The following is a 24,514-nucleotide window of genomic DNA, read 5'->3' as shown; positions in this document are numbered from 1 at the left end:
TTGTAGCTCCCAACATCCGATTAGAAGGATAGTAGCAGATTTCCTGGAACCCAGGAGATGAAAACCATCTGTCACAGCCTGATTCCTAAGCCCTTCCTTCCAGGAAAGCTCTTTGTGTCACCGAATAATGCCCAAAGGAAGGCCTTCTTGGCCCTCAAAGCCTGTCTTCCAACCAGAGATCACATATCCGGCTGTGTGTCCTAGAGAAAGTCACTTCCCCCTCTGAGTCTTCATTTTCTCTTCCATTATATGCAGCATTGGGATATGTTTGGGGGTTTTCAAACTTCTATAAAGCAATAGAACATTTGGTTCTTCCTCCAAAGAAAACCTCAGGACAGAAGTCTGTTTGTAAATATCCTACGTCTCTTGGTGGAGGGTGTAATTAGCGTGCAGGTGATCAGACGGAGGGAGATGGCTCATCGCCAGCGGCCTTAAACCCCCAGCAGACTCTCCGTTCTAAAGCAATGGATCACTCCCTGCAAGTATTAAGCACTTTATAAATGTCACGTGGGGAAAAATGTGTGCTTCAGCGGAAAACTAGGCATCATGCAGAACACACTCTTCCAGGTTATCTCACCGTGATGCTGGGGGATCCTTTCATTGCCTTTGAGCAGTTTTTATGACTCTGTACATTACGGACAACTGATAGCAATGCAAATAATTCTTGTTTACAGATGCACAAACAAATTCTGTCTTGTATAGAAGCTTAATTGACCTCCTTCCCTAACCCCCAAGAGAAAACCAGTGTCAACATGCTTTTATTCCATATAACTTTGTGCTTCTTTGGCTTCTCATTTGAGCTGGTTGTAACATATCAGTGGCTCTTTAGTAAAAACCTAGCCAGGGGCACTAGGTGGCTCAGTCAGTTGGGCCTCTGCCTTTTGCTCAGGTTATAATCTCAGTGTCCTGGGATCAAACCCTGCATCCGGCTCTTTGCTCAGTGGGGAGTCTGCTTCTCCTTCTTGCTCTGAGCCTCCCTGCTGCTTCTGTGCTCGCTCTCTCTCTCTCTCTCTCTCTCTCGCGCGCGCGCTCAAATGAATAAATTAAAAATATTTTAAAAATAATGAGCTAAATGAAGTCTTTAACATGTGTTTATCTGTATCTATGTGGGAGTCATGGTTTTAGCTTTCTTCTCTAGTTCTCAGGTTAGCCACTGATCCCCAACAGCATTTATCCTCTCCACACAATTGCCTTTAAAAATAAAGTGTTGTACAGCAAAGGAAACTGTTGACAAAACTAAAAGGCAAACTATGGAATGGGAGAAGATATTTGCAAATGTCTTATCAGATAAAGGGCTTGTATCAAAAATCTATAAAGAACTTACCACACTCAACACCCCACAACCAAAAAAATCCAGTCAAAAAATGGGCAGGGGGTGCCTGGGTGACTCATTTGGTTAAACGTCTGCCTTCGGCTCAGGTCATGATCCCAAGGTCCTGGGACAGAGCCTCACATTGGGCTCCCTGCTCAAGGGGAAGTCTGCTTCTCCCTCTGCCCCTCCCCTTGCTCATGCTCCCTCTCCCCAGCAATCTCTCAAATAAATAAATAAAATCTTTAAAAAAAGAAAGAAAGAAATGGGCAGAAGGTATGCACAGACATTTCTCTGAAGAAGACATCTAAATGGCCAACAGACACATGAAAAAATGCTCAACATCACCCGACATCAGGGAAATACAAATCACAATCACAATGAGATAGGACCTCACACCGGTCAGAATGGCTGAAATTAACAAGTCAGGAAATGACAGATGTTGGCGAGGATGCGGAGAAAGGGGAACCCTCTTATACTGCTGGTGGGAATGCAAGCTGGTGCAGCCACTCGGGAAAACAGTACAGAGGTCCCTCAAAAAATTAAAACTAGGGCTACCTATGACCTACCAATTGCACTATAAGGTATTTATCCAAAGGATACAAAAATAATGATTTGAAGGGACACCTTCACCCCAATGTTTATAGCAGTAATGCCCACAATAGCCAAACTATAGAAAGAGCCCAGATGTCCATTGACAGATGAAGGCATAAAGAAGATGTGGGGTATGTGTGTGTGTGTGCGTGTACACAGACATACATAAAATGGATATACATAAAATGGAATATTACACAGCCATCAAAAAGAATGAAATCTTGCCACTTGCAACAGTGTGGATGGAACTAGAGGATATTAGGCTAAGCAAGATAAGCCAGTCAGAGAAAGACAAATACCATATGATTTCACTCAAATGTGGATTTTAAGAAACAAAACAGATGAACATAGGGGAAGGGAAGGAAAAATAAAATAAGATGACGTCAGAGAGGGGGATAAACCATAAAAGACTCTTAATCCTAGGAAACAAGCTGAGGGTTGCTGGAGGGGGGGTGGGGTAACTGGGTGCTGGGCATTAAGGAGGGCACTTGATGGGTGTTATATGAGACTGATGAATCACTGAACTCTACCTCTGAAACCAATAATACAGGGTATGTTAAATTGAATTTAATTTTTAAAAATAGATAAATAATTAATCAATTAAAAAATAAAGTATTGTGCAGGGGCGCCTGGGTGGTGCGGTTGGCTAAGTGTCCAACTCTTGCTTTTGGCTCAGGTCGTGATCTCAGGGCTGTGAGATCGAGCCCCTTGTCAGGCTCTCTGCTCAGCAAGGAGCCTGCTTAAGACTCTCTCTCCCTCTCTCCTGACCCCCCCAAATAAATAAACTTTTAGAAAATAATTGAAAGCATAAAGGGTTGCAGAAATGCCCTCAGAAAAGTGACATATGAGCCCTGGGAATAAGAAATAAGAGAATAGGGTCAACAGTAGCTAGGCTCCTGCAGGTGGGAGAGGGCAGGTGGAGGGCACAGGGCAGGTGACTGAGAAGGCCGCCTGACAGGAGCTAGGAGCTCAAATAAGAGGAAACAACCAACCCAGCAAGGAGAGAACAGAAATGAGTATTCTGACCTCACTATCCTCCCCTCTCCCTTGTGGCCCGGGGCCAACCGGATGCAAGAAGGTAAGAGAGAATGGATCCGGCCATCTGCGTCAGCCTCCAGGGTCCGGCAGGGTGGAGGGGACATCCCTGTCGTTCAGACAAACAACAAAGGCATTTGGGGTGGGAGTTAAACCACCCACAGCTCTGTATTAACTCGACCCTACTATTCCATTGTCGTCATCAAAATAACTTTACTAGTACTCCAGAAGATCCTTGCCCAGAAAGACAAAAATTGAAAGGCGCGGGGCAGAGGGAGGGGGTGGTCTGGGTGGCTCAGTTTTTAAGCATCTGCCTTTGCATCAGGTCCTGACCCCAGGGTCCTGGAATAGAGCACCGCATTGGGCTCCCTGCTCAGCAGGAAGCCTACTTCTCCCTCTCCCACTCCCCCTGCTTGTGTTCCCTCTCTCCCTGTGTCTCACTCTGTCAAATAAATAAAATCTTTAAAGAGGAGAGGGAGTGCTGGGTGGCTCAGTTGTTAGGCGTCTGCCTTCAGTTCAGGTCATGATCCCAGGGTCCTGGGATTGAGCCCCGCATCAGGCTCGCTGTTCAGCAGGAAGCCTGTTTCTCTCCTTCCCACTCCCCCTGCTATTTTCCCTCTCTCTGTCAAATGAATAAATAAAATCTTTTTTTTAAAAAGGGAAGTTGCAAAGGACTTCACTGTTCATCCCAGGAACTTCCTGAAAGACAGATCCTCTCTCTCCTAGGAAGCATCAGAAGACAGTTTATACCCCCAAGGCTCTTTGAACCCCGTGCTGGAAATCCACGCTTTGCTTTGTCCACCAACCCAACGAATTATTACATCGTAATCCCTACCACTCCTAATCAAACACGTCACAACCCCCTTGAAACAGCCGTCTTAAACCAGGCTTCGAAGTCTCAGTAAATACCCCAACTCTGTCCTCCCTGGGAGAGACACAGAGGCCTTGCAGAACGGTGATCCCCCCCTGCCACAGCGAGCATGGAGCTCGGTCCCAACGTCTCATCGCACTGTTGGGTGATGTAGAGGAGACCCCATTCAACAGCAGGAAAAGCTATTTGGAGGCAACTTTGTATGTGAGCCTGAATTATTCAGGAAGGTTTCCTTCCTGCTCTAGTTCCGTGGGATGACGGCAGAAATACTCTTTTCCTTTTGCCTATGTGGTACAAAATCTAGAGTTTGGGGGCTGGCAGGAGTTCAGGACATGATCTAATCCCTTCCTTCCCTTATGGATGAGGTCGTGGGGAGGCACAGAGGCGGTCAGCCAGGACACGGTCTGAATCCAAGTTCTGCAGCTCCCGGCCAGTGGCCTTGGACATGCACCTTCTCTCCCTAGCCCAGTCACTTTGAACAATCACTTCCTGCATGCTGGGCTCTGTGGCTTGGGACACACGCTCAGGGGCCAGGTCACAGTTTCAGATATCTGCCCCCTTTGCCACCTGCCGCTGGGAAGCAGATCCTGAGCTCCACATTCCTTCCTCAAGAAAGCAATGAGAGGGCAGAAAGCAGAGACCAGTCTGAGAATCCCCAGCCTCCCCTCTGACCTCTCAACACTTGCAAACAACACAGAAGCCTGTAGGTGACAACCAAAACATGGAGCAGAGGTTTTTCTGGACTTGGGGGGGGGGGTGCTGGGGGGAGACATTGAGAACGAAACAGGTCCCCATGCCACAGAGCAGCAGAGAGCCCCCACACCTCCCCAGGACCACATGGACGAGATGGAGGGACTGCTCAGGAGTGAGCTGGGGGACCATTCCCTGGACCAAATGGTCAGGCATACATAGGTCTTGGCATCATTATGACCCCAAAACTTTAAAAAAAAAAAAGTGGGAAGCTGTTCCTGTAGATAGAGGAGCAGACAGTCAGAGCTGACAAGGCTTTCTCCCCAGAACTGGGTCAAGAGGACAGCATCTCTTCCCTCTCAGCCCAGACTGATCAAACTCCTGACCAAACTCCTGCCCACTCTAGAGGGTGACTTCCTACCCTGGGGTTGTAAGGAACCCTTCCACAAAGAGCAGTCTGGAGCAAAAATGATGCAGGAATGATGGATGCCCTCGTTGCATTTAAAATAAACCCTGATCTCCCCAGCAAATGGAGGAGGTTAAGCGGGGGGGGGGGGGGAGGGCGTCTTTTTGGAGGGAGGGAGGCAGGGAGCACATGCAGCCTCACTGCCTCCACCCCCAACCCCAGCAGCTGGTGGACCCTGGTCTGACTCCACAGGTGTTCCCTGCCCCCTGCTGGCTGCCCTCCAGATCTCAGACTCCAGACTTTCAAAGAAGGGAAGGAAGGAAGGAAAAAGGGGGAGGGAAAGAAGGGATCTAAGAGAATGGAGGTGGGAACTGGTGGGGAAGGAAAAACCCAAGAAGAGAAAACACAATGAGTAACTAATTATGAACTGTGGCACCTGTGTCCTCAGGGCTGTGGGTCGACTTTTGCCTGGCTGGGCCTCTCACAGGGGCTCAGGAGGGCGGCGTGCACGATCCCCTCAAATTTAGAGCTCCAAATGAAATGCTGAGAAGCACAGACCTGTGTTTTAAAGACAACGCTCCACCTTCAACTTGAAGGGTGTCGCCATCTTGAACGACTGCAGCCGTGATGCCCTTCAGCTGGTACCGTTCACAACTTCACTGAGGACTGTGGCCAGTGTTAATGGCCTAATCTGTGGAAGACAAACATTTCAAATAAATCACAAATTTTATAGTGTTGTTTGAGTTCTGCTCTTTGTTTTTTTAACTGACAGAGGACCTTTAAAAACAGAGGTGACCCAAGTCGTCCGCAATCCCTGAGCAGCCCTGATGCCACCTCCCCGGTCTCAGACCCTGGAGGACACCCACACAAACAAGGAAGCCCCACCAAATGTTTGAGAAGGAAGTCATGGCACCATAACTGCTCAAGAAAAAATTGCTCTGGCATTTGTTCAAATGGTAAGGAAGATTTTATTTAAGGCTGTCGCAATAGGTATCAAGACTGTTACAAGAGGGGAGAGAGATGGGACTCAGCTCCAAACCCAACAAGAACAGGTGGGGTGTATAGTCAAGGAGCAGGTTGGAGGGTGGGCATTTCTAGGAGGAAACTTCAAGGCCAAGGGGTTCTTGCTTAACCCACTTCACAGGATCCTTGCTGAAGGTAATAACCTGGGTGACCAAACATCAAGCGTGGGGAGATTCTCTCCAAACTGATCTGGCAGGGTTCCTGCTACTGTAACTGGGCTATGCAGACCCAGCAAGGACAGGGCCAAGGTCGAGACCTGGTCAAGAAGAGCACTCAGAGAACCTGACTCAAATATGATCACGGAGAGTCTTTGTCCTTCACAGCCATTTTGTCCCGGAAGGTCCCCCAGCTACTGTGATGCTCCAAGAACTCACGTTCCTTCCTGAGAGGTGATGAGGAGATGAGAAAGGAGACAATCTGGATCCCAACTCAGGGACTATTTTGAGTCCTGGCACTGTACCCCATTTGTGGTGGCTCACCCAAGAGGTCAGCCCCGACTCCTTCTTCCCATGAGCTTGCCTCGTAAGGGAGGGGTCAAAATGCCAAAGACTTGCCTTCCCAGCCTTCCTTGTAGCTGGAAGCAGCCTTATGACCCAGTTCTGGCCACCAAAAGAGAAGGACAATTCTCCCAAGTAGCTTTTGGGAAATGTCTTCCCATCTGGATGCGGAGTGGGAAGATACCACGCCTGTTACTAAGATAGTCACTCCCCACCATGAGGTGGCAAGCCTGAGGACAGGGAGCGTGCTGACGATGGAATGAGGGGAGCTGGGCCCTTGGTGACATCGCTGAGCTGTTCCACCAACCCCTGAACTGTCTGCACCCAGACTTCCTAATGAGGTGAGATAATTAGGTGGCTTTCTGAAACGAGCTCTTCTTTTGTAGATGTTCTACAACTCACAGTCCCAACCATTTCTAATACCTCCACCCCTGCAAAGCTGGAATCTGTAAAGGATACAGAGACATCTAAGCCTTGGACATTATGCTCAATGTCCTTCAAAATTAAACAACTTAGAATATAAACAAGTTTTAGACTAAAAGTAACAGCAACTCCACTCCTGGGAGTTTTTCCTCAGAACATCCAAAGATATCTACCGAATTATAACACATGATAGAGAAAATACAGACATACCCTAAATGTTCCACAATAAGGGTTGACATTATAGCCTGCCAGTATATATTGCGAAGTCATTAAAGATGACACTGCACTTAAGAAAGGAATTCTCTAGGCAATAATCAGAAAAAAGAAAAAACAGGTGATTATCTTGATATCACATAAATTCCATCATGTGCAGAAAAACATCTCTGAGTCTAGGTTATGTGTAAAGCTGCCAGCAGTGATGATCGCTAGATGGTGGAATTATTATTGATTTTTATTTTCTTTACACTTTTCTGTACCTTTTGTATTTGGTGCAATGAACACATCTCTCTTTTACAACAGTTCCTCTAAGAATGCTTCAAAATGCAACCGATTGGGAAGACTAGATATCTAACAGAGCACAGTGGAGAGCTTTTAAACATCTAGCAACTATTTGCAGAACAGTATAGTATGAGGGGGTAGGGTGGAGAGTACCAAAATTAGACCCACAGTCCCACGCACAGTCATGGCTTCAAAGACCAAGTGCCTACTTGGGGGAACTAAGACATATGCAGGTGAAATGACCCCATCCACTTCTGCGAGCTGTAGAATATGTGTCACAGAGCCCATCCTCCCCAAGGACATGATATATATCGAAGTGAAACTAAATTGTAAGTGTTTGCCTTTTACAAAAAAAAAACTCTACACAAAGATTTTTGTATTGTATCTAGTATGGACAGAATGTAATTCAGGCATTGTGAAAAGCTTCCAGGAAATGCTTTCAGGCCTTTTACATTTTGGGGTTTTTAAACGATTTTTATTTATTTATTTGTTCGTTTATTTACTTATTTGTTTGACAGAGAGGGAGCATGCGCCAGCACAAGCAGTGGGGAGCAGCAGGTAGAGGAAGAGAGAGAAGCAGGCTCCCTGCTGCGCAGGCAGCCTGATGTGAGATACGATCCCATGACCCCAGGATCATGGCCTGAGCCTAAGGCAGACACTTAACCGACTGAGCCACCCAGGTGCCCCAGGCATTTTAAGTTTTGCCTCAGAATTGTTTGCAAAATCTTTATTTAACGCTCTGTCTGAACCTAATTCAAAACAAAGCCTCTTGTGTTTCTTCAAGCCATAAATATGTCAGAGGATCTCTCAATTTCTAGAATACTTCCAAATCATAGTGTTATCCCCTTAAACTCTGTGACGCTCTGACCATCGCTTACTCAGTGTGACTCTGATCCTCCCCCAGCAACATGGCTTACTTCCTGAGTTTGACCCTCTTTGCCAGTTTCCCAGTAGATTCTCGCTAAATAGGTCGCCTTCTAGCACCCCTTAGATTGGAACAGCATTGAAGCAATCAAGATTACATTTAACATTTGAGTACGGAAGAAGTTGGTGAAAGCTGGCAGAATACATTATCCCAAATGCCACGATGGTGTAAGGACTATTTTGAGCTAAAGACACCTGAAGAAGAGCAGATGCAAAAAAGTCATTCTGACCTCCCCTTTTCTGGGAACCAGAAGTTCAGACTCTCATGTGAAAGCTGCCCTCCCTAGCCCCAGGAGGAAAGAAACATTATCATCCCCAGAGACAGGGCGTGGAGGCAGAAAGAAATCTGTACAAACAGATCTTTTTAAAGTAACTTATCTTCCTCTAGTCTCCCTGAGTGTTTTAGTTACTTTTCCATAATTACTACTCTCTGATCAAGCTAGTATATAAGCACTTGGTCCAATCTGCCCTTTGGGTCTTCATTTTCCTCTGGGGGCTTCCAGATCCATGCAAAAACTCTGTATGTTTCTCTCCTGTTAATCTTTTTTATGTCAATTTAATACTCAGGAGCAGCCAGAAACCCTAAGAAGGTAGAGGTAAAGTTATGCCTCCCCAACTACGTTCTACGTTTATTTATTAAAACTGTCAGTTGGGTTCACTGAGCCACCCACGATCCAGATAGTATTGATTCATCCCGTTCTTGGGGTCACCTCTGGCTCTGAACTGCTCCTACTGAATGCCTTGACTTTATGGGCACACCTGTGTGGGAAATGCTCTGCTAAAAATCAATGCATGGCCCTCTCACCTCTTCTCACCCCCAAACGTGAGAACTGGGTTCTCTGTCTGGTCGCTTTGGTACCCTTTGGCCAGTACCTTTGGCATCGCAACTTCTTTTTTATTTATTCACTCAACAAATATTTATTGAAGACCTACTGTGTGCCAGGCACTGCACTAGGGAAGAAAACCAGTCATGATCCCTAACTTGAGAGAGCTCACAGTCTCTGGTCGAAGACAAACCTTATTCAAAGAATGACCCCATCAAATATAGTTCCTCTAAGTGCTTTTTCCTAAGTTGGTATTTTGAAATACTTTAGCCTCACAGAGAAATACTATAGAATATTTCTGTGTATCCCTGGCCCAGCTTCCTTCAGTAAAAACATCCTATATAATCAGGGTAGAATGATCAAAACCAAGAAATTTACACAGATACAATACCATTAACTAAGCTATGACCCTTACTGGATTTCTCTAAGTGCTGTTTATGACATTAATTCTTCAATCATTGTAACAATCATAGGAAGTAATACTATCATTGTTCATTTTATAGATGCAGAAACTGAGATTCAGAACAGTTAACTTAGCTTGCTGAAGATTCCAGCTCGGAAGTGGCCAAGTGAGGAACAGAAACATGGGCAGCCCAGCTCTAAGGAACATGCTCCTCCTGTTGAACTATACATTACTGGCTCTCAACATGACCCTGGCCAGCCAAAGCAGCTGTCCTTGCTCAAGCCTGAAGAAACTTACTCTCATCACACTACAATAAATTACACTAAAGAGCCAGAAGAAGTTGTAATCCTTGGACGCCATTGTTAGCGCCCAAACATTTGTTTCCAACATCAAAGTTGGCTTCAGTAGGCTTCCCAAAGGAAATACTATTGCAACCACTGTGGACAAAACAATGTTCTTTAGGCTAACAAAGGCTGACTTGCAAACATTTCCCTCCTGTGGAAAATAACTTCAGTTGATACATTTTGACTCTCAGAAGGAAGTTTCTTTGTAAGAAACTGCAAGAAATGCAGATGTAGGTCAGACACTGCCAAAACAAAGGCTTCAGAAAACACTGGCTTCCTCTCAACATCAAACCATTTCCAAGAGTCTCACTCCCACGTAGCTCAATCCCAAATGAGACATGCCTTCACGAGTCCGTCTGCACCAGAATCATTTGAGATGAACTTGGGTTTGCGCTTCTCCGTAGCTGCCCTCCCTCTGCTTTCCAGCAGACAGCCAGGCCCTTTGGAACTGCTTGCCTTCTGGATTTTGGAAAGCGGAAGGCACAAGAGCTTGTAGTCAATGTCTCCTTCACTATTTGGGGGGTAAGGCAAGGGAGGGCAAGAAGTAAGGGAATGCAGTGAAGAGCGGTGTGCTACACCAAGAGGGGAGTGAGGATAGCAAAGGGCAGAAGAGAAACCCCCAGCCTGCAGTGTGGAATCATGCACCTCTTTCTGGCAAGATCTGAAGCGACTGCTGGCTGTCGGGTACATCTAGGTGGGCTGAGTCCCTGACACCAAAACTTTAAGTCTTCTCAAGACTCCCTGGCCCCAGAGGCGCCTGGGTGCCTCAGTCATTAAGCATCTGCTTTCTGCTCAGGTCATCATCCCAGGGTCCCAGGTTCAAGCCCCACATCAGACTTCCTGCTCAGCGGGAAGCCTGCTTCTCCTACTCTCCCTGCTTGTGTTCCCTCTCTTGTTTCTGTCAAAATAAATAAAATCTTAAAAAAAAAGAAAGAAAGAAAGAAAGAAAGAACAAAAAAGTCTCTGGCCCTAAATGCGGCATAGGGGCAGCAGCCTAAAGGGAACATGGAACCAAGACACAGGGGTCTCAGAGAGGCCAGTGGGATCAACACTGGCAGAGTATTTCAGATGAGGCTTTAATGCTTAAGGTGTTAAGATATTTCTATAACCTGAAGGAAGCAGAGTGCTAAGGGGAAAGGCAATAACCACTGAAACTTAACTTCCCACCAATTCAACAGGTGAGAGAAACCCACGTTGATTTAAAGAATACAGAGAAATGTAATAGTTCCAAAAATCGGAGTTTGCGGACTCGCACTCGCACCAACTACCCATCCACCCATTTGTTCATCTGACAGAGTCACCGAGCTTCCACACAGGTCTCGAACACAGAGTAGAGACCAGAGGACATGGTGGTTCCCGAGACTTCCAGTGCTCACACACTCAGAGATGTCCACCCTAAACCAGGAGAGGCCACTACAGTGTCATTAATGGTAAGAGAAGGTGCCAGGATGAGTTAAGCTATCATAAACGACCCATACCACACTGGTACTCTTTCACTGTGAAGTTATGCATAATGTATCAAGTTTCAAAATTATCTATAGATTTATTCCCATGGAAGAATCACAGATGAATGATCTTCCTAGAATGATGGTCATCTTACTGTTTTAATAGCAAAACCCTACAAACAGCAAAAATGGGTTAGTTAAATATATTACAATACATCCACTCTTTGGAACACTATACAGGCATTAAGAATGATGTTATGGGGATGCCTAGGTGGCTCAGTAGTTAAGCATCTGCCTGGCTCAGGTCATGGTCCCAGGATCCTGGAATCAAGCCCCACGTCTAGCACTCCTCTTGGTGGGGAGCCTGCTTCTCCCTCTTCCTCTGCCTGATGCTCCCACAGCTTGTGCTCGCTCTGTCAAATAAATAATTTTAAAATCTTAAAAAAAAAAAAGAATGATGTAATGGGTACTACCTTTTTTTGGTAAGATTTATTTATTTATTCATTTGAGAGACAGAGAGGAGAGCATGCACCAGTGGGAGGGGGAGAGGGAGAGAGAATCTGAAGCAGACGCCATACTAAGTGGAGAGCCCCACGCAGGGCTCGTTCCCAAGACCCTGAGATCACAACCTGAGCTGAAACCAAGTCATGCTCCGCTGACTGGGCCACCCAACAGCCCTACGAGCGCTACTTTTCTAATTAAAAATAAAACACTGACAAGTACTTCAGAAGAATATTTGATAACATGGAAAGACATGAGCAATGCATTGCTAAAACAAATGAGCAAATATGCTCAGATTTTTGAAACAAGGACATAAATATACATATATTTTAGCAAATATGATCCCATTTTTGTAGCAATGACATAAACCTGTATATGTCTAAATGCGTGTTGCATGTACAGGGTATAGGAACACTGGGAGGATATACAACAAAATATTAAGAGTGGTTATTTCTGCCAGGGATGCATTCTGATTTTCATGGGTGTTAAGCACTTTTGCCTTCATGGCCCCTTCTCCCACAAAAAAAATGTTAAAAATTATATTTCATAGTGGCAGTGGTATAAAGATAACACGGTCCAGGCTGGATTCATTGTTCTATGTTCATTATTATTATATTCATTTGTTTCTTCTCATGTTAAGAGAAATTAAAATGATTATATTCATGGGCGCCAGGCTCTGTGCCTCCAGAGGCCATCCGATGACTTGGCCCTCAATTGTGAGTAATGGAATCACTGGATTTTTATTTCCTTCTGGCTCATCTGTGTTCTCTAAATTTTCCATACCCTAAGATTTATTCTACTACTGTAATGAAAACCCATTTGAACAAGAGGTGGGTAAACATTAAAAAAAAAAAAAAAAAAAAAAAAAAGGTCCATTTTATGCAATGCTTACACATAATACCGAGAGTAAAGGCAGCTTTTGGAGGCAACCCCCTCCAAGGGCGTTAAAATCTCCCCACCCGATACAGCCCATCATCTGTGGCCCTGCTGATCCAGCCCACCCAGTGATTTCCTGCAAGAACCAACCAAGGAGATGAAACCTCTAGTTTTCAGAACAAAGTCGCTCTCTGGCTTACCAAAGAGAAGGGGTTCATGCCTTGTTCTTTATTCCCAGGGAGGACACGACCAACCCACACTGGCTTTATTTCTCCAGGGGCACAGATGGTCGGCCATGGTCCAGCCACGCTCTCTGGACGGCAGGCTTGGTAAATAGGCAACTAACCTTCTACAGCCTCATCCGTGGCCCAGGACATCGTAAACCCGTGCTCTTTGCCAAACTGTGAAGTTTGCCAAAATTTAATAGGTTTGATTTTATAAAGTCAGCCTTTTGAGTATGGATTTTTAATTTATACATTCATTTATTTATTCATGTGTTTAATAAATATTGATTAGGCATCTACTCTTTGCCACAGATTATTCTAGGAGCAGGCGACACAGTGGTGAGCAAGACAGACACAGTCCCTGTTCTCATGCTGCTGGAAGGAGAGATTCTGAACAAGGTGCAGAGTGCCTTGAAAAGGGAGAAGCCATGAGTGTGTCAAGAATGTGTGGCCAGGGGGCGGCACCAGTCTAAGGAGCTGGGGATCCAGGCTTCCCAAGGAAAGAAAAGGTAAACCCAGACATGGAAGGTAAGTAGGAGTGGACGGAGCAGGGAAAGGGGAGGGTCTGGAGGAAGAACAGTGTGCAGACTAATGCCCAGAATCTACGTTTAGAGTCTAGGAGTCCTAAGGAACTGAAGACAACCAAAAGGGTTGATGGGAATGGCAGAAGGCTGGGTTAGAGTGACAGGCAGGGACCAGACATGAAGGACCATCTTATTTCAATCGGTTTGGGAGCTGGGACTACGTCCTTACTCCAATGGGAAGCCATCTCAGAGCCTTAAGGAAAGGACTGTGTGGAGAATGGACTGCCTAAAACTCCCGCAGGAGCCCTTGGGTCACTGGTGATGGGTGTTGTATAGCATGAACCCAGCCGTAAGACTTACTCCAGCCTACTTGAAACAACTGAAAGAAACAAAGAAACAGAGATGTATACTGCACCTCTGTGCTTCCCACTGTCTCCATCCCAGCCTTCAGAACCACACAAACAAGGAAAACTTAAAATAAAGGGGGGCCATAGGAGGAACACCTCACTGTCCTATGCACTAGAGCTTCGTAATACTTGATTCTTCCTGCATACATCTTCCAGCATTTGCTTCTTCTAGATTGTCTTTATTATTGTGCTTAGCTATTTGAATTTCCATATGAATTTTATTTTTTTAAGATTTTATTAACTGGGGCACCTGGGTGGCTCAGTGGGTTAAAGCCTCTGCCTTCGGCTTAGGTCATGATCTCAGAGTCCTGGGATCAAGCCCCTCGTCAAGCTCTCTGCTCAGCAGGGAGCTTTCGTCTCTGCCTACTTGTGATCTCAGTCTGTCAAATAAATAAATAAAATCTTTAAAAGAAAAAAGAAAACAAAACAAAACAAAAAAAGAAAACAAAGTCATATAGATGGCAAATACATCTTCCATCCAAGAATTATTAAATTTAAACTGATTCCATTCAAAAGTTAGACAGGAAAGAAAGACTTTATTTAAGATTATTGCAAGATGCCTGAGCCTGCTTTGCTTCCTCTCTCTTTGCCTGCCTCTCTTCCTACTTGTGATCTCTGTCTGTCAAACGAATAAATAGAATCTTTAAAAAAAAATTTATTTACTTATTTCACAAACAGAGATCACAAGTAGGCAGAGAGGCAGGCAGGTGGGCGGGGGCAGACTCCCTGCTGAATAGAGAGCCCAACTTGGGGCTCGATCCCAGGACCCTGAGATCATGACCTGAGCCGAAGGCAGAGGCTTAATCCACTGAGCCACTCAGGCACCCCTCCATTTGAATTTTGGAATCAGCTTGTCAATTTCCACAAAACATAACCTGCTAGTCTTTTTATTGGGTTTACACTGAATCAAAAAAGTGACTTGGAGAGAATTGACATCTTTGCAGTACTGAGTTTTCCGATCTATGAACATGGTCTAGCCCTCCCTGCATTTAAGTTTCTTCAATTTCTTTCAATAATGATTTGTTCTTTCCAGGGAAGAGGTCATGCACACACTCCATTAAATCTAGCCATGGATATGCGATATCTTTAGGTGATTATATGGGTAAATACTAAAAAGAGTAATTGGGGCACCTGGGTGGCTCAGTGGGTTAAGCCTCTGCCTTCAGCTCAGGTCATGATCTCAGGGTCCTAGGATCGAGCCCCACATCGGGCTCTCTGCTCAGCAGGGAGCCTGCTTTCCCCTCTCTCTCTGCCTGTCTCTCTGCTTACTTGTGATATCTCTGTCAAATAAATAAATAAAATATTTTTTTAAAAAATAAAAAGATTAATTAAAGGAAATAATGTCTGGAGAAAGTACTTTGCAAAATGTAAAACATTATATAAACTTGAGATATTCTTTCTCACCGACATTACTGAACACATGTAGATTGGAAAGCCAATCTACACACCCCCTTAAGGCATTTTTCCCAGTGTCTATTGATTAACCAAGAGGCTGAGGCTATCCAGCCCGAACAGCCAAAAAAACAGTGACATCAGAGGCCAAGAGGAGAGTTACTGACCTGGAATAAACTCTAACAAAACAACAACAACAACAACAACAACAACAAAAAAAAACAAGTTCTCAATCTGAATTTTAATTTTATCCAAGAGCCACCAAATGACCTGGGGGTGGGGGGCAGTTTTTCGAAAAAGCCCATCGTTCAATCAAAACTCAGGGACTGGATACCCTCTATACAAGATCTCACTCAATCTCCAAGCTCCTGACACGGTTGCCAAAAATTAGCCTAGACCATTCCTCAATGGGAGCTGAGGTGCTGTATCCCCTCTTCAAAGAAATTCTCATCTGCAGAACAGACAAAAGCCAAGCCTGGCCTCTTCCTGGGATCTGGCAATGCTGATACTCACTCTTAGTGCCTGAGTCTGAACTAGTGATTCACAGCCCCTGCTCTGAGCCCAGCCTCAGAGGCTCCCTCCTCCACCTGCCAAGCCCTGCCTGCCACCGACACAGGCCCAGGGCTCACCTCTTTCCACCTCTAGAGGAGAAAATGGCCAGAATGAACCAGAAGGAAGCCTTCAGGACACAAACACTGTTTATAAAACACACAAGAAAGAGAAAGACCTTGCTGTGATCTACCCCCACATCATTCCACTCCAGTCTCTTGGATCCCCCTCTTGATCAAGGTAGCAATGATCGGTATTCATTGAATCAGCAAACATTTATTGAGCACTGACCATGGGCCAGACACTGTTTTAAACACCAGAGACCCAGCAATGAACGGCACAGTGAAAGGTCCTGTTTTCTTGCAGCTTGCATCACTGGGGGGAGAGGTGTCTGTGCCCTCGGGGATGGCAGGGAACAGCAGGCAACAGGACCATCAGCTACAAATTGAAAGGATTTTAGAAGCCTGGGGGGTTGGTTAGTTTGGGTTCCCCCAAAAAGGGGACCTCAAGGTAAGGATTTGAGAATAGCTTGCTTATTGAGGAAGTGATCCCAGGAAGCATTGGTGAGCAAACAGGGCAGTGACAGCGAAGAAGGAAGGCCATAGTTTGTTAATGAGACACTTACCACTGTGGGCAGCTGAGGCTCGGTCCTGGGAGACCCTCATAGAGACTGTAGATAATGTGCCTCAGAAGTACCCTGTCCCCCCGAGGGGCAAGGAAGCTCAAGATTTACCTATCCACTCCCATCCTCATTAGCTGAGGGTCCCACCAGGGTTTTAAAGCCCTGGCTCCTCAGACGCAGACAAAAAGAGTCCATCAGCAGGCACGGAAGTGTCTAGCGGCAACCTCTGAGATGAGGGACAGGAACGGAGAAGCCACGGGAGGCGTGGGCCGCTCCCAGTTAACTTGTTCCCTCTGATAAGCCCAGAACCTGGTGGGGTTTCAGGGACATAGTAGGCAATAAATATTTGTTGAGTAATTAGATGTTTTATTATCTGGAGATGTCTTTAAGGCTAACCTGAAGTCAGCAGAAGAGCGAGCCCTGGGTGCAAACCTAGAAACAGTGGCCTCAAAGCATATTAAGCCTGTGTTATCCTGGGCAAGTGCCTTCCCCTTCCTGATCAGTCTTCATGGTCATAAAGCAGAGACGGACACCTGCCTTGCCTGCTCTGTCAAACTGGATGAGAAACTCTGCCAAAGGGCTTGGCAAAACCAGAATATGTTAGAATGATTTTTCTTGGGCAAAGAGCCTGGAATAGGGAATGAGATCTGCAAAAGGAGATTCTGGTCCAGTAGATTCTAAGTCTGTTTCCTCACTTATGAAAGAGGCACTGTGATAACCAGGCCACAACACGTCCCCGAGTGCCGTTCGGGGGCTCCAGAGGCAAGATAATGGATGTGGTGTGCTCCGTTCCCTTCCGAAACTACACTAAAATGACAATAAAGGGATGTGGGTTTTTTAAAGGGGTGGGGGGAGGATCATAAACCCATGATGACAAAGCAACTAGAGAGAAAGGATGTCCACAAAATTTTGGAAGCGGAAGAGTAGATGGTCAATTAGCAAATGGCTTAGCTAGTAGGGAAAATGAAAGACTAAAATCACGCTGGGGAAATCCAAGAAGAAACGCAACTTGCCCCAAATGTGAGGCACCGACACCTTGGGAAGTGAGGGTGGAGGTGGGCAGAAACAGGAAGCCTGGCTGAAAGAGCTCCAGATCCTCTGCTCAACCCTGGTGGAAACCCTGAGGGGGGAGTCTAACCGTTTGCGTGGCGAGGAGCCCCCTGGATCTGAGACACACTCACGTTCGAGAAGCACTGCTTTAGGACACCCAGCAAACGCTATCAAGACAATTGCTCTATTCCTGACTCTCCTGCAACCTTGGACCCTGACCTCATGTGGTCTGTACCACAGCCTGTCTGGGATGGATGAGAGCAGGTCAAGTCACCCTTCTCTCTCATCTCCAGGGACGCCTCAGAGTGTCCTTTCCCATCACTCCCTCCCTGTCTCTCCCTGCAGCACAAAGGGTTGGAACCAGGGTCCTTTGTGAACTAGAAAGAACGTGGATGTCAAGATGTCTTTAAGAGTTTCATCTAGAGTCTGTTTGCACCCGCTCGTCTGACTCGGTGGCAGCTAAAATGCTCAAGCTTCAAAATGAATGGTCCTAAAGGGACCATGATCCCCAAGAAAAGGGAGGACACAGATAAAACAACTTCAAGAACCCAGCCCCAAATATTGGGCTTATTTATTCTGTGCCTCCTGCTATAATAGAGTGTGATTTCATTGCTGGCAGATGCAAAATAACGAGCCCATTGTGCGCTGATCTAGAGTCCATATGTCCCCCATTTGTCTTGTAGCCTGACTGGGCGCTTTGCCCCATTCACAGGAAGCCCTCTGATAGCCAAGCACCACACAGACCCAATAATTGCCCTTTGCTAGGGGAGCATCCACCAGCACCACCAGAAACACCATCCGCCCTCCCACAGCCTTCACAGCCCTCACCACCGCCCCCGCCAACCACCACCAAGCATTCTGGGGCTGGCTGCTGCCCACGGTTCTCCTGGGAACTCATCCCACGGGCCCATAAAGCCCAGTGGGCTGCCAAATGAGGGAAGGACATTCTTAGGAGGCAGTAGCATACAGAGGTTAAGAGAGGCGACTCAGCAAGACCTGGGTTCAAATCCTACCTCTGCCACTTTGCATAAGCATGAACTAGGGCATGTTGCTTCCCCATCGTCTGGCTGGCTGCCATCTCCCCCAAGGAATGGGGATGGTAAGGAGCCCTTCCTCTCAGGGTGCTGTAAGGGCTAGGCTAGATGAGTTACCCATTATAAAACCCTTAACATAGAGCCACACTCCAAATGAGTGCTGGAGGAGTGTAAGGGGTGGTGGTGACGGCTGATGGTGCAACAGATTCTCTAAGAGCCACCGCCCCACCCCACCACCGCCCCGCGCACCCACCCCCAGAAAGGGAATACTGGCCGGAAGATGAAAATGAGGCATTCAGCTCAGGCTGAACAAACAGAGGCCAGGAAGGACCCGGCTCCCAAGGACACCTGCAATCCATCGAGGGCCCCCTTGTGCACCGTGGTCCCATGGCAACCTGATGTGGCTGTTTGCTTTGTGTGCTGACGCAAGCAAGCCACGGGGCCGGGGTGGGGGAAGAACAAAGTAGAAAACCTACGTGGTAACTCTTTGTCCAATGGAAAAAGTCACGAAGCCAATGAGTGTTTTCCTCCTGTCTGCAGTTGCCCAAATCCTTGTCTTTCCTACAGGATTCTCATAGGCCCAGGCGGAAGACAATTTCTCTCTTACAACCTGTGATTCTGTGCTGGGAGTCACAACAGGGGACTTGCTACTGCTGTCTCCTTGGGAGAGGCCCCGGAAGCTGCTCAGCACCCCGCCAGGCACAGGGCACCCCCCACAGCACAGGACCTTGCGGCCCCAAGGGTCCACGGTGCCCACAGCCAAACGCTGTTGCCCAAATTAAAATGAAGCTCTCTCTTCTCTGCATTCTGCAAACACCCTGTTTAACCTTGTGTTGGGCCACTGGCCTGACCCTGCCAGGTATCTAGTTAGCTGGTAGCATCCCGGTACAGTGGGAAGGGCCCAGCTTCTGACCCCAGGCTCAGCCACCAGCTGGCTAAAACCCAGAGATAGTCATTTAGCTTCTCTGAGATCATTTCCTCATTTGAAAAATGGAGAATTAGAATCCTTATTTGCAAGCTTAAGGGCAGGGTTTACATAGAATGCTGTGCAGAACCCGTGGCATGCGGCAAGTTCCCACCAAGTTATCGGGACACCTCTTGCTAGGTACAACCCAGAAGGTCACGTGATGTCCTGCATATGTCTGCATCGGCTATACCATGCACGTAGCAGGTGCTCAGAAATTTTTGGACAAAAAGTGAAGTCTTTCCTGGAAGCCAAGGATTAAGAAAGGAGCCCAGCCCATCTCAGGGACCTATACATGGCCCCACCACTTTAAGTAACTTTTTTAAAAAAAGATTTTATTTATTTGACAGACAGAGATCACAAGTCGGCAGAGAGGCAGTCAGAGAGAGGAGGAAGCAGGCTCCCTGCTGAGCAGAGAGCCCGATGTGGGGCTCGATCCCAAGACCATGAGATCATGACCTGAGCCGAAGGCAGAGGCTTTAACCCACTGAGCCACCCAGGCGCCCCTAAATCACTTTGACTTAGACTTCAGGATACACCATCATCTCAACCTCCATGTCTCCCTGTCACCAAGTCTCAGGCCCTTCCACTGAGTGCGGAGGCTGACACTGGGCTTTTGGTTCCTTCTGGGACTGCCAGAGTCTTGGCCACTGCTTGGGAGCAACGTCCGTGGCCCAGCCATTCCTTGTGGACCAACTCAATAATCCACCACCTGCAGAACACCTACCCTAGGGCACGCAGAAGAAAGTCAAAGGAAATGCCAGTTTCCGAACGGGAAGGACACAAGTCTGGGTGCGTGTAATCTGCCTGAAAAATGAGAAGGGTCACCCTCCGATCCTTCAGATTGGATGGAGACTTCCTAAACACACACCCAGTCCACACCCAGCTACCGACACAGCCCGGCCACACCTGGAAGCAAATTCGAAAATACAGTCTCTGCCTCTTGCCACCCAAGAGCTTTCAGAAGTTCATCTACTACCCCTTCTGCTCTGCTAGTGAAGTCATTAGGAAAAACATACTGGGCCACAAGAGAGACCTGACTGTGTGATCCCTGCCTCTAACTGGCTATAATTCAAAGTAAGTCCTATTAGCTCACTGCGCCTCAGTTTCCCATCTGTGAAATGAAACCCGGAAAGATCTCTAAGAGTCTTTTTGGCTGTGATATTCTATGCTCTTTCTATGGCCAGTCGTGGCTTGGCTCCCACAGAGATCTGCTGAATGCCACACAGACAAGCCCTGAGGCATTCCAAGGGCAGCCCTTCCTGTTCTCCAAGGCCAGGAGCTCCTATTACTATATAAGGTGGCCCGCAGAGAATGGCAGGGGAGACATATCTCCTCCACTGTTCAAGTCGTTTGGAATGGACACAATGAGTCCTGTCCCTTCCCAGACCCCCCTCAGGCTAGGCCAGGCAGCTCAGGAAGTATCAGGCAGGGACTCAGATTACAAAGATACATGGTGACACAGACATTTTGCAAGCCCACGGGGATCCAGGCTAGGAACAGACAATGCTTCCACCAAGCATATATCATAATTGCCAAGTGTCTAAGAGCTCACTGTTCCAGGTACAACACAGTCCTTAGCTGCTTCCTCCAAATCCCTTGGTAAAAGGAATCCAGACGCAACGATTACTTGGAAGGAGAACTCCACTCCCAGTCCCCTCCGGTACCCTCACCAAACACAGTGCTTGGGTCACATCAGCTCCAGCGTGATCCCTGACACACGAAGGACTGCAGGTCACCTCACAGAGCTTTCTTCCCTCCGCAGATGGAGCACAATGCCTCTGTCTGCGGGCTGCCCTGCACTCTTGGCTACGGACGGGGTAGGTGCTGGGTGGCGAAAGGGAAGGAGCCAGATATCTGGAGTTGGGATCCCAGCTGTACCAGCTTGGGCAAATTAGGATCCTTACCCTCTTCGCATCTTAGTTTGCTGCTCTATAAACTGGTGTCACCAAAACTCACTTTGTAATACTTTGTCCTGAGGATGAAATGAAACTGCGTATGAAGTGCCTGACTTACACGAGGTACTCAGAACATGCAGTCGTTTTATAAGGATCTCCCCACCTTGCTGAATAAGGCAGGTCCAGGCACCAAACATGCAAACAGTTTGAGAAAGAAGTGATTTAAAACCAGAAGTCCCTTCACCACTTTCTTTAAAGGGAACTGGATTCTCTTTGAGTTAAGGAAGAGTTGGCTTGTTTTTCCCTAAGAATTTTGCATTTGATCAGATAGATGCCACATCCATGGAGAGTTCTGATGTTGTCATAAGGACCCAGAGGTCAGACACACACACACACACACACACACACACACGCACACACACACTCAGGTTTTCAGATTGTCTGAGGCAAATCACTTCCCTAGCCTGACCAGACTGTCATGGTTCCCCAGCACAGCAACACATTCACATCACCTGGGGAGCTTTTCCAACCTGAGGGTCTGCCAGCCCCATCCCAAACCACTTTCAGCAGGGTCTCTGCTGGCTAGAGCCTGGATATCAGTACTTCCAAGAGCTCTCTGATGATTCTAACATGAGATCCACTGGACCAGGACCTCTCCAAAGCCCCTCTCGACATCCTGGTGCTTACAACAGCGTATGATTCAAAGTAGACACTTAGTATATGTTTGATGGATAAATTAATGAAGATTCTAACCCACGTTTTTTGTTTTGTTTTGTTTTTACTATTTCCCTATTCACAGTGTATGAAGTAAAAGAAGAAAAGAAACAGGTGAATTGCAAATGAGAATCCTGGAGCAGTGCTACCCAATAAAAATTTCTGCATTGATGGAAATGTTCTATAATCTGTGCCATCCAATCCAGTAGCTATAAGCCACATGTGGCTCCTGAGCACTTGAAATGTGGTTAGTGTGACTGAGAACTGGATTTTTAATTTTATGTCATATAAATCAAACAGCCACATGTCACTTCTGGCCACCTTACTGAACAGCGCAGACATAGAGTGTCTGCCTTTCACTAACATACCTCTAGCTGTGCCCCTCCATGCCCCTCTTTGACTAACAGGGCCCTATTTTCATTTAGGGCAGTCCCCTGCTCCTACTACCTGTGGTCTTGGCGGGGGCGGGGCGGGGGGCAGTTCATGGAGTTGTCCTGCCCTCTTCCAGCCAAGGGGTAGGTCCAGAACCGCAGCTCAGTCAACCAGACTCTCCTTTCCAGGAAACTGACTGTAGCTTCAGGGTTGCAAGAAAATGAGTTGGTGCAGATTAATACCAATGTTGATTCCCTAAGACACTGTGTATTAGTTTCCAGAACATTACTCCCCAGGGTGACAATAATAAGTGAGATACGATGTGACCTAGGCATCATTATCTTCATCATCCTTCTCATCATCCAAGCACCCCTGACATGCCGGTTCCCAAACTGGGTACCCAGCACCCCTGACATGCCGGTTCCCAAACTGGGTACTTAAGCTGCCTAGCTTCCCTGGGCATCATTTCTGCATCTGCAAAATGGAAATTAACTCAACCAAATTTCTTCGAGAGTTTTTGTAAAGGCAGCAAAAGAAATATTAGTCATAAGAGCTTAGAGCCAAATGAGGGAGTGTCCTAAGTGTCACCAGAGGTCTTGTTTCCTAGATACAGGTATGGGGAAGCATGGGAGGTTTTGATGCAGGATCCAGGATCTGGGCCCCCGTTCACAAGCTCTTGTCCTTTCTCAGCTTTCTGCTAAAATGAGATTAAGACACGTCCCTCCCTAGTTTCACCATTTTCTCATCTATTTGTATATCCCTCCCACCTTGCCTGACACCTGTCTCCTCCTCCTTCTACAAATATATCCCAGAAAACTCCCCAGGCTAAACCATGCTGGCCTCATACCCAATTCATTTCTTCTTTCCCCAGCAACTCACTTAACTGGCAAGTTGCCCCAGGTATACACTCCCATAGCTTCCTGGTCTGAGCCTCTGGCCAAGCGCTTTACTAGAATCATGTTTAACCACTTCCTCCAGTGGTAGAGACTGTAAGCCTTTCCAGGGCAAAGCTCACGCTCCTCTTATTCACACCGAATCCCCAGGGCCTCCTACAGAGCCAGGCACCTAAAAGGTACTCAATAACTACTCTGTGTTGAATGTTCGAATAAGGACTCCAAGTGCATTTTATTTCTTGCCATTTCAGGAAGTGTCATTTCACAGAATTAATCATCTAATGCTGCATAACAAAATACCCCAAAACTTACTGACTTAAAACAACGATCCCTTCTTATCTCTCATTTTCCATGGGAGAGAAATTCAGACAGGGCATCGCAAGGTGGGCTTATCTCTGCTCCTTGTCTGCGACCTTGTCTAGACGACTCAAAGCCTATGATGGAATAACCCCAGCTCACCACTTATCTGATGAGTGAGGCTGGCTGGGAACTGAGAGCCTTCCTGGAGAGCCTCCTGTCCTCTCTCCATGTGGCCTGGGCTTCCTCACAGCATGGTGGCTAGGCTTCAGGGTGGCTGTCCTGGGAAAGGAAGAAAGAGACAGAAAGACTGTCTCCTTTCTATGACTTTGGCTTAAGAGCTACGTAGCATCACCTCCACCTTGTTCTGCTCATTGCAAGCGAACAGCTAAGTCAAGCCCACAGTCACGGGGAGGGGAATAAGCCAACATCTTTTGGAAAGAGAAGCAGTAAAGAGCTTGCAAACAGGGGCGCCTGGGTGGCTCAGTGGATTAAAGCCTCTGCCTTTGACTCAGGTCATGATCTTGGGGACCTGGGATCAAGCTCCACATAGGGCTTGCTGCTCAGCCGGGAGCCTGCTTCCCCCACCCCCTGCCTGTCTGTCTACTTGTGATCTGTCAAATAAATAAATAAAATCTTTTTTTTTTTTAAGATTTTATTTATTTATTTATTTGTCGGCGGGAGAGAGAGAGCACAAGCAGGCAGAGCTGCAGGCAGAGGCAGAGAGAGAAGCAGGCTCCCCGCCGAGCAAGGAGCCCAGGGACAGGACTCCATCCCAGCACCTCGGGATCATGATCTGAGCTGAAGGCAGTGGCTTAACCGACTGGGCCAACCAGGTGTCCCTAAATAAAATCTTTTAAAAAAAGCTTGCAAACATGTTTAAACTACCACAACCACTTAGCTAGGGCAAG

General features: G+C 46.9%; 1 long non-coding RNA gene across 4 annotated transcripts in view; it reads right to left on the bottom strand.

Moving 5' to 3' along the window:
• Positions 1-24,514, bottom strand: part of LOC101676137 — a 199,608-nt gene that overhangs the window by 173,611 nt on the left and 1,483 nt on the right. For 3 of the 4 annotated variants that reach the window (XR_006604331.1, XR_001180120.2, XR_006604332.1), the window contains exon 2: positions 5,464-5,596. This is a non-coding gene — a long non-coding RNA (uncharacterized LOC101676137). Of the gene's footprint in view, positions 1-5,463; positions 5,597-22,391; positions 23,886-24,514 lie in introns of those variants that run through there. The other variant, XR_006604330.1, reaches the window with a different exon arrangement.

This window comes from Mustela putorius, unplaced genomic scaffold (assembly GCF_011764305.1).
Source record: "Mustela putorius furo isolate JIRA1106 unplaced genomic scaffold, ASM1176430v1.1 tig00000129_pilon_pilon_pilon, whole genome shotgun sequence".
Lineage (NCBI taxonomy): Eukaryota > Metazoa > Chordata > Mammalia > Carnivora > Mustelidae > Mustela > Mustela putorius.
Note: the sequence above shows the minus strand (reverse complement) of the source record. Positions and strands in the feature narration are given on the sequence as shown.